At 40.3% G+C, this 10,519-nt stretch overlaps 2 long non-coding RNA genes across 4 annotated transcripts; both read left to right on the top strand.

Annotated features, from left to right (window-relative positions):
- The first annotated feature begins 3,223 nt into the window (after positions 1-3,223).
- Positions 3,224-5,406, top strand: LOC127968772 (uncharacterized). 3 transcript variants are annotated; one of them, XR_008156124.1, is made up of 7 exons: positions 3,224-3,445; positions 3,959-4,130; positions 4,217-4,669; positions 4,766-4,816; positions 4,982-5,026; positions 5,100-5,161; positions 5,383-5,406. It is a non-coding gene; the product is annotated as an uncharacterized LOC127968772 (long non-coding RNA). The 3 variants fall into 3 exon arrangements; XR_008156125.1 differs by lacking the exon at positions 5,383-5,406 and having other exon boundaries at positions 4,415-4,669; positions 5,100-5,376; XR_008156123.1 differs by lacking the exon at positions 5,383-5,406 and having other exon boundaries at positions 5,100-5,376.
- A 121-nt stretch (positions 5,407-5,527) lies between these two features.
- On the top strand, positions 5,528-6,787 carry LOC127968773 (uncharacterized). Its single transcript, XR_008156126.1, has 3 exons — positions 5,528-5,562; positions 5,660-5,813; positions 6,439-6,787. It is a non-coding gene; the product is annotated as an uncharacterized LOC127968773 (long non-coding RNA).
- The last annotated feature ends 3,732 nt before the right edge of the window (positions 6,788-10,519 follow it).

Below are 10,519 nucleotides of genomic sequence, written 5' to 3'. Positions count from 1 at the left end.
GTCCACCTGCACAGGTTTCTGTGGCGTAACAGTGAAGATAGTAAAATAGAGGATTATGCCATCACACGAGTTAACATCGGAGACAAACCTGCTGGTTGCATAGCCCAAGTCGCCATGCGAGAGACTGCAAACTTGCCTTCATTCAGTTACTTCAAAGGAGAGAGACGCGTGCTGGAAGAAGATGCCTACGTCGATGACATTCTGACTTCACACAACGACCTTGACCATCTGAAATGCCTCACAGCCAACATCGAGCACATCCTGAAAGCTGGAGGATTCTACATGAAGCCCTGGGTCTACTCTTTTCGAAGTGAGAGGAGAGAGCCAAAGAGTGAAATGCCCAGAACAGAGCCAAAGACTATGATCCTGCCAAACCAGCTGATGGAAGATGAAAACAAAGCCCTTGGCCTTGGTTACACCGTCGATGATGACAAGCTTCATGTCATGGTTGCAGTTAACTTTTCAAAGAAAAGGAGGAAGATGCGCCTTAGTCAAAATCTGCTGAGAGAAGAAGTTCGAAATCAAACTCCAGATCCACTCACTAGAAGAGAGCTTCTAAGCCAAGTTTCTGGCCTGTACGACCCACTCGGCCTTGTGACTCCTGTCAAGCAAAAGGGTGCCATTCTGGTTAGGAGAGCTTTCCAAGAATCCAAAGTAAGGTACTGCTTAGAAGACACGTGGGACGCTGCCTTGTCTGAAGGTCTCAGAGAAGACGCCATAAAGCTATTAGAAGAATATGCTGACCTGAGCCAATATCGCTTCACCAGATCTTTGACTCCGCCAGATCTCTGCGCAAAGCCCAGTGCCATCACTTTCTCCGATGGCAGCGAAAACGTGTACGGCGCTGTGATGTATCTTCGCTGGAGCTGCAGCCATGGTGTTGTTGTGAGACTGGTCGAATCCAAAGCCAAGTTGACCCCTCTCGACCACAGTATTTGCAGCCCGTCTCAAGACCTACTTCCAGAGACACTGCCGACTCCAGGTCGAGAAATGGTACCATCTTGTCGACAGTCGGACCATCCTGGGCGCAATACAGCATGAGAGTTATGGCTACCAGACCTTCTTCGCAAACCGTGTTGGCGAGATTCAGAGCAGCACCGACGTCCAGGACTGGTGGTGGATTCCAGGGCTAGCAAACATCGCAGACATCATCACCAGAGGTGCCAATCCAGATGCCCTAACTGAGGACTCCGAGTGGCAGTCGGGTCCAAAGTTCCTACAACTTCCTGATGATGAGTGGCCGAAAAAATCCGCTAAAGACGTTGCAGCCCAAACCCGAGACAAAGTCACAAAGATCCAGAAAAAGACATTTGTAGCAGTACTTACCAGAAGTCGCCTGAAGACTGCACATGATCCAGCCTGGGTAGAGTCCAGAAGACCAGCAGGATTAGCAGTCCGACAGCTCGTCGATAAAAGGCGCTTCAGCAACCTGAGAAAGTTGGTCGGGACTGTGGCGTGGATCTGGAGAGCAGCTAAAAATTTCCTGAGTGCTAAGATCAGAGACCAAGAAAAGTGGGAAGCAGTACCATCCTCCGGTGTCTTTACAGTCAGCGAAAGACGAGACGTGTTCCGAGACCTTTGCCTAGCAGCTCAAGAGGGTGTCAACTTCCCAAGTGCCACAATAAACAGACTAGTCGTTTACAGGGATCAGACAAGTGGACTTCTGGTTTGTGGTGGCAGAGTCCAGACCTTTGGAGATGACCGCAGAGCTGTTCCTCTTCTACCATTCCAAGCTTGGTTATCCACCCTACTAGCCAGAGAAGCACACAGTGAGGGACATGGAGTGGCGGGAACTCTATTGCGGATGAGAAGGAAGGCGTGGGTCATAAGAGGAAGAATTATTGCCCGAAAAGTTGTTGACAAGTGTATCTTCTGCAGGAAAGCAAAAGCAAGAACCTGCAAGCAGATAATGGGAAACTTACCTGAAGAGAGGTCAAGTCCTGCTGCACCATTCGAGTTCACGTCTGTTGACCTATTTAGACCTTACTATGTGAAGGATGATGTCAAGAAGAGAGTAACTATGAAAGTATGGGGTGTCGTATTTTGCTGTATGTCCAGCCGAGCCATCCATGTTGAGTTAGCAAACACATTATCAACAGAGAGCTTTCTGCTTACCTATCAGAGTTTCACCACTGTCCGAGGCCATCCTCGGAAAATCTGGTCTAATCCTGGTACAAACTTTGTCGGAGCAAAACCTGTCCTAAAAGAAATGTATACTTACCTGAATCAACAGGACAAAGAGTAGCTTGAAGAGTATGCTGCCAGAAATGAGACCACCTGGACATGGAAAATCCTCCCTGCCGATTCCCCTCACCGAAACGGGGATGCTGAAGCTGCTGTCAGAGTCACTAAAAGAGCCCTCCAAAGTCTTACCAATGTGGAAGGCCTTACCTTCAGTGAGTTCCTGACTGTGCTCCAGCTAGCTGCTAATCTTGCTAATGAGAGACCCATCGACGCCAGAGTTCAGAGCCGAGAAGAGCGCATACAGTAAATCACGCCGAACAACCTGTTGCTTGGTCGAGCCACACAAAGTGGAGACTTCAAAACTGTTGACTACACCATTTATCCATTCAAAAGACTCGAAGTACAAACTATAGTCAACAATTTCTGGAAGTCCTGGAGCCAACTTGCTGGCCTGAACCTGTTCATTCGCAGTAAGTGGCATACTGCTGAAAGGAACGTTGCCTTTGGAGACATAGTTTGGCTCTGTGACCAGAGCAGAGGGCAGTTCAGACTTGCAAGAGTCGTCGGCGTTAATCCTGATTCCAGAAGTGTTGTTCGAGATGTTGATGTGAGGGTCTCTTTATGCTCCAGCATTTCGGTGAGAAATCCAAAACCGGGTACCAGAGATCCTGAGTTGAGCACTATTCTTCATCGGGACGTCTGGCGCCTTGTGGTCCTCGTGCCGGTGGAAGATCAGGTCGGAGACCAGCCCACTTGAGAGTGCGATCTTTCCAGGCATGGCCATGTAAAAGATCGAGTGGGAGGTGTCGCGCTAACCCGGTGGAGGTATGGCTGTCTTCCGTGTACACTTCTGTAGTTGTGGTTCAACATGTCATTTTCTTTCTCTTGCATGCCACCTTCCCTGTGCGCGATCTGTATACCGGCCCGCACGTGACTGGGCGCGCTCTGGTGCAGGCTCAACCAGGTGATTTTAATTGGGGAAATTAGAAGCTCGCGCCTGGTTTAGTGTTTCAAATAGGCGCATTAGTCATTTGATGAGACACCCGTCGCTGCAGACTGTAGCGCGGTGACGTCACGTACGTACGTCACGTATGTGTTTACTGCGCATGCGCAATGTGACATAAGGTATATGTTTAACACGCATGCGCGTCGTACATATTGGCGTTACCAAGGAGTATAGAAGCGCTATATACCTAGGGTTACTGCGCATGTACAGGTTCATTCACTTCCGGATGTATGGTGGATTCGAGATTCGTTGGCAGTAAGTCAAAAAAATATTAACTTACTTATGTTTTCTTAAAAACAATGTGTGTTTGTGTTAACGGCTTTTAATTGCAACGATGCTTTGGTCATAATCGTATATTGCAATTGCGATTTCAGACATTTATGACATGTGTTATGATATATGTTAGGATTCAAAGTGACAGGGATTCTGCAGCTGGTCTGTTAAAGGGTCTTTAAAAGTATTTTTTCGCCGACAAATTTGCCTTTAGAGATGTATTTAAATAGAGCAGAAAGACTTGCATTAATAAAGTAGGCTAATGTCACTGATTGTTGCATGTGTTGTTTTTGTATTTGTCATCCTTTTCATTAACTAACATTATCAAAGATTAATAGATACTGTAACATCTATTGTTCATTGTTAACTAATATTAACCATTGACAGCTTATTGTAAAGTGTTACCTCTTCAATTTACCTTTGTGTGACTGACAGAGTTCATTTAAATCTGACATATAGAAACCTTAACTTGACTGTAAATGTTCTTTTGTTTAGATGCATACTACAGTCCTCAGAAAAGGAGAAAAGATAACAATAGAACAGTGCATCTCATGCTGTGATAAATATCACTGCCCATTTTGTGAGACCTGGGTCTACAAACCAGTGGACTTGTACAGTGTCACGAAGCATGTGCAGGATCATCTGAAAACAGCTGTTTGTGAAGAAGGTGTGTAGTGTTAGAACATCCATAAACATGGTTTTGTGAGTGGATATGTGTTTTACACTGTTTTTTTTTTTTTTTGTAAATTTCAGATTTTATTATCATAAGATGCAGCTTAAAATGCAGAGATGTTTCTCATTTTCATTGCTGCTATTGTTCTGCTACAATCATACGAAAAGCACAATTTAACATCCATCTTACAAAATGCAAGCAAAAGAAACAAAAGTTTCCATCTCCACAAAGAACTCCATCACCCATGGTTCTGATTGGTAATACACCTCTGCCTGCAGCTTCTGCTCAGACAGCACCCCTTCTTCAACCTCAGCCTTCTCCAAGTGAACCACGCACGTCTGTGTCTCCCACGCCCAGTACTCCACTGTATCAACCCAAAGTATGTAAGGGACCACCACTTCCATCTCCTTTGAGTACCTTCACATCTCTGCCTGCAGCTTCTGCTCAGACAGCACCCCTACTTCAAGCTCAGCCTTCTCCAAGTGAACCACGCACGTCTGTCTGTCAGGGAGTACAGCTGTGATGACATTACAGTAAGCACCACTTATACTAAAGCCTTCCAGTTTTTGATGTTTGAATTTCTTTATACATGTGTAAATTGTTTTTTGTTTTTTTCTTGTAATTTTCAGGGCATACCCAGACAGCACAATTCAAATAACTGCAGAGTGTTTGTGTTGATGGTAAGCCATGCAGTGTTGTAACCTAAGTCACACCAGAAAGTATTATAAATAAAGATTTTGCATTTGATTTTTTTTTTTTAAATTGGTATTATTGAATAGAAAACAAACATTGTGTTTATTTGTATGATTGTACATTGCTAAAATGAGCTTTAATTCATATTGTAGTATGCACTCTACATGGTATTGGAGGGGCATTTTGATTTCAACGAAGTAAGTCTTAAATTCCGAAGTCATTTTAGTAATCCTTAGTTACCATTAGCTTATCAGTGCTCTGTTTTTACAGTGTGACATGCCAACAATTAGAAGGTGGTGGTGTATGCTTCTGCTGAGTAATTACCCATTGACGTAAGTCAAGATCAAGTTGTACTGTATTTGAAATGTTGCCAACTTATCTGTAAACATAAATTTAACAGTTCAAATTAAATGGTACAAAGAAGTGTTTTTATGTGTGCAAATAATTTCATTACATATATCGGATGTAAACCTGTGAATTTCAAGTATTCTTCTGGGGGTGTCATTAAGATCAAACTCTCTTCATAAGCTCTTTATATTTTAAACATTTGAAGGTCAGACACGGAATGAAAACAACTAGAAAGACTAGAAAGAGCAGGTATGGGTTCAGCTTTAATTCTTGTACAGCACAATTAACAGGGTTTTGACATTGATGCTACTCTTATTACTCTCCAATTTAGAGGCAATGGAAGCCCCCCCCCCCCCCCCCCCCACCTGTTGATAACTTGACCAAGGTAAGCACAGTATAAAATCCTGTCAATCCAGCAGTTTCCTTTTTTAATGTCTTATCTACAGTCACATTTTAGACTGACTGTTGGTTATTTTGGACAGATGCCACTGGAGATACTCAGGCAGATCCTTTTGAGAGTGGTCTCAGATGACGGAGACATCGGCTTTATGAGACTTTCTCTCACGTGCAAGCTTTTTAGGGACATTGTCAGAGAGACAAAATTCAAAGAAGAGGCCCACTTCATGTGGCTAGACAGTAAGTTCTTTAACTGTAACGTGTAGTGAGTACTGTAAAAAGTATTTGAGTGTCTGTCTGTTTTTTTTTTTTTTCCTGATAACTGTGTTGCCCATTCTATGATCTTTCTCAAGCCAAACCAACATAAATTTTGACTTGACAAACTTTTTAAAGGTAACTCTTTATTAATTTATTTTACATTTTTCAGTCTAAACCTCTTTTTTGGCTCATTTTATCAGTAAAAGAAAACATGCCTTATAATTCTGCACACCTAAATGTAAGTTTATTTAGAAAAAATTCACTTCCAGCCTTCATGGACAATTATATATCACTTATGAATTATTAAATAAAAAATCAATAGTTGTTATTAAGATTTATGTGGTTTAGAATTAGTAAATAATAATAAAAATAAAATAAAAATCAGCTTGCCTAATAATTATGCACACAGTGTAGTTGATGTTAATGTTGATTTATAAATTAAATCTCTTAGGTACTTTACAGACAAAGCAAATAACACCTTTTGCTAAGACCATCCTATAATACATTTCAAACTATATTAAAAATCTTTACCTTGTATGACTCTTTTGCCTTTCTTCAAAATGATTTGATTTTGTTTAAATATTGTTTTTTCTTTTATGTAAATTAGGTGTCGTGAACTGGAGTGCATTTTCTGTAGGATACAGACAGGAGTTCCGGGTGCCGTATTCACTGACCCAGTGCCTATGGTGCCATGAAACATTCAAAGACTGCCCACCTGGCTATGTTGGGAATGGCAGGAGGGGAGTCCTGCGTGGATTTTATTCCTACAAAGACTTTGAGGGCTACTGCTCAGTTGATTGTTTTATTAAAGATGGAGGTGAATTTTAGAATGTGTAGGTGCAGATGCAGTTTCTTTTTTCTTTCTCATGTGTCATGTTTATAGTTGTAATCTCTCTTTCTCTCTTTCTCTCTCTCTCTCTCTCTCTCTCTCTCTCTCTCAATCATATATGTACACACACACACACACACAATTATATTTTGTTTTGTACTTTGCAATAAAAAAAAGATTACTGTTATCAGTTTGGTTTTTGGAGGCAAGATGCATAAAATGGGAAGCAGACACTGAAAATATAAAGTATGTTGTCAATTTAACTGAAAAATACTTTATTGGCATAAATATTTCACATGCAGAATTGTCAAAGTAACAGAAGCATGTATAAAATTATACTAAATAAATAAACAAGAACCAGGACAGAGGACAGATTAAAAGAAATAAAGAAAGGTTCAATTAAAGTGTAGTGTAATGTTACAATATAGCTACACAGTGAAGTACTGCTCAACAGAATGTATATATGTATATGTATATATATATTACTACACAGATATTAGGCTACAGAATAAACACCGTATATTTTTACCTCAGATGAGACATGATTAAAATCATGGATATGCCCTGTACTACATTTTACTGTTTAGAGTTTTTAAATACTTATCTATTTTATTGGTATGGGCTATTCTGTTAAGAATGCGCATGCGTTTTACTGATGTATTAAGTCACACGACGCGAAAACACCTAACGTCACCACGCAATGCAAATTACACACGCATGCGTGTTAGAGACATACCTGGCCTCACTTTGCGCATGCGCGGGAAACACATACGTGACGTCGATACGTGACGTCACCGCGCTACAATCTGCAGCGAGGACTTCTTGCATTTGGGGGGGGGAGCTGCCAAGATGGCCGCGTGAAATGACGCGTTTACCGAGCTCTTCATCACGAAAGTTAAATAAGTAAGCCCAATTAGTTTAAAATTCTATTCCATCTTTTATAGTGATCTTTATATCACTTGGGAATGGCTGAAAGGAAAAGAAATCGAAATCTGAATGCTGTGTTGAACGAGATGTCTGCTGATAAAGTGCTACTTAACAGTGATCACGATTACAGTCAGTGTTGTACTGAAGGAAGAGATTTGGAAATGATGATATTGGATGAGAAGGAATTCCCAGCATTACCGGTAACCCCGAGTGAACCTGCGGCGAAAAAGAAAACTACTAAATCCGTTAAGGATTCTGATTCTGACATCATTGGCACGTTGTCTCGACTTATCAACGAAAGATCTGATAGCATCGAAAAATTGGTGAGCGGCAACACAGAGAGAATTGATGAGCTGAACAAAAAGATTGACATTGCTTTTGCCGATATCAAAGAGATCGAAGTCAAGATATGTAAAGTGGAGAGCCGTGTGTTAGAACTGGAACAGCCCGTCAAAATACTTGAACGGAGGATGGATGAGTTTGAATCATATTCGAGACGGTGGAACTTGAGATTGTACGGTGTCCCGGAGAATAAGGATGAAAACGTGCGTTTGCAGACCATAAAGATATGTCAATCCATCTTGCCAGAAGAGTCATCGCGGCTGTCCGAAGTAATTGATATCGCACATCGGCTGGGTCAAAAAAGCACAACCGATTCCCGTCCACGGCCTATCATCCTTCAGTTCACTTCACGTATGCTGAGAAATGAAGTGTGGAAGCGAGCTAAGACCTCTACATATCTCAAATCTAATGGATTTCTCTTCAAGGAGGACTTCTCTAAAGGTGATCGAGAGAGGCGCTCCAAGCTCTGGCCGTTCGTGAAGCAGGCGCGGGATGCGGGGAAAACGGCTTTCTTCGCCGGAGCTCGAGCATTTATTCAGGGAGAAGGTGAAATCAAGTTATGAATCTCTCTGGATGTTGCTATTTTTCTTTTCCAGAGCAGGTGCTCGTTCTCTGGGTTTTTTCCTCATTTTGTTTTTTCTTTCGTATTTAGTGATTTAGATTCCAGACTGTTCAAACTGTTACTGCAGTTTTAAGCTGCTGGTTGCATCTTTTTGAGTTTACAACACGATCTATCCAAAGAACTTGTGTGGGCTCGAACTTTACTGTTTCACGTGATGTGGCTCGGGCAAACTACGTGCATCGTTCTCGTTTACACTTTACACTCTAATCTGTTCCATATTTTTTGTGTTATTTTGTTATATGTCGTTGTCTGTAGTTTCACTTAATACTAGGGGATTAAGAGAAAATGTTAAAAGGAAAGCTTTATTTTTATTCGCAAAACAGTTCAAAACTGATTTTGTTTTCTTTCAAGAAACACATTCTGTAGGTAATGATGTGAAATTCTGGAGGTCGCAATGGAATAATGACTTATGGTTTGCTCATGGCTCTGAGAGGTCTGCAGGGGTCGCTACGTTAAAGAACACTTTTTCTGGAAATGTTCTGGAGGTTTTTTCAGATCACTTTGGGCACTTTCTTTCTTTACTTTTAAGTTGGAATAATTCAGTATTTATTTTGGTTAACATTTATGGATATAACCTTAACACTGAAAACACTAAACTGTTTGAATCTTTAGAGGAAAGAATTCTACTCTGGTTTCGTAAACACCCACAGGCATTTTTATTGATTGGTGGGGATTTTAATATTACTATAAATGACTTGGTTGATAGATGGCCCCCAAAGCAGCCATGTTCGTCCAGTGTTACTTTGAAGACTTTTATGCAAAAATATAATCTGATTGATGCATGGAGGGAATTATATCCTAATAAGTGCTCTTACACTTGGAGTAACAAAAACGGCACAAGGCAGTCCCGCATAGATTTCTTTTTGGTTTCTAGGAGCATTTTAATAGAGAATATGTCAGTAAACATAATAATTACTCCCTTAACAGATCACAAGGCAATTTCTATAAATATTAGATCTTCTTCTTTTCTAACTCCATGCCGTACTTCTTTTTGGAAGATGAATATTTCTCATCTAAGGCATGAGGCAGTTAAATCGGAACTTACAAAATTAATTTCCTTTCACTGGGATCTGGCACAAAAGGAAGGTTCTTTCAGTAGGTATTGGGAACTTCTAAAATATGAAGTTGGTAAATATTTAAGGTCTTATGGGAGTTTTCTTTCTAAGCTTAACAGAATTTTGGAGGAACAAGTTGTTTCTGATATTACCTGTCTTTCTATGGTTTCGCCTGATAAACTTTTACCTGAGGAAAAAATTAAACTAAGTGATTTACAGAATAAATTGGATGAGATATACAAACGTAAAACAGAAGGTGCATTTGTCAGGTCTAGAATTAAATGGTTAGAACAGGGGGAACAAAACTCCTCCTACTTCTTTAACCTTGAAAGACAGCGAGGTAAACGTAATACAATTCACCACCTTAATATTAATGGTACTGTTACTAATGACCCAAAAGCTATCTCTCTTTTTTGCTATAATTTTTATGCCAATCTTTATAGATCTAACTATTGTTCTGATTCTGCTACGTCTCTTCTTAACTCTCTTAAAAATACTAATACAATTAGTGATCTGGAGAAAGAATGCTGTGATAAAAATCTGGTTTTAGATGAAGTAATAGATGCTATCAAACTTCTTAAATGTAACAAATCACCTGGCTGTGATGGCATTGCATCAGAATTTTATAAACAATTCTCAGATATTCTTGCCCCTTTTCTTTTAAATGTCTTTACTGAGAGTATCAAAAATCATGAACTCCCTCCTAGTCTATCTCAAGGAATAATAAACCTCATACCTAAACCAAAAAAAGACTTACTTCTGATTGAAAACTGGCGCCCAATAAGTTTATTAAATAACGATTATAAAATTCTGGCTATTATACTGTCTAAAAGAATTAAAAATGTTTTAAATTCTATAATAGATGAGACGCAATCTGGTTTTCTTAACAATAGACACATTTCAAATAATATAC

The sequence above is a fragment of the Carassius gibelio genome, chromosome B12 (genome assembly GCF_023724105.1).
Source record: "Carassius gibelio isolate Cgi1373 ecotype wild population from Czech Republic chromosome B12, carGib1.2-hapl.c, whole genome shotgun sequence".
In the NCBI taxonomy this organism is placed as follows: Eukaryota; Metazoa; Chordata; class Actinopteri; order Cypriniformes; family Cyprinidae; genus Carassius; species Carassius gibelio.
The sequence above is the reverse complement of the archived record's forward strand: the minus strand, read 5'-3'. Positions and strand labels throughout refer to the sequence as shown.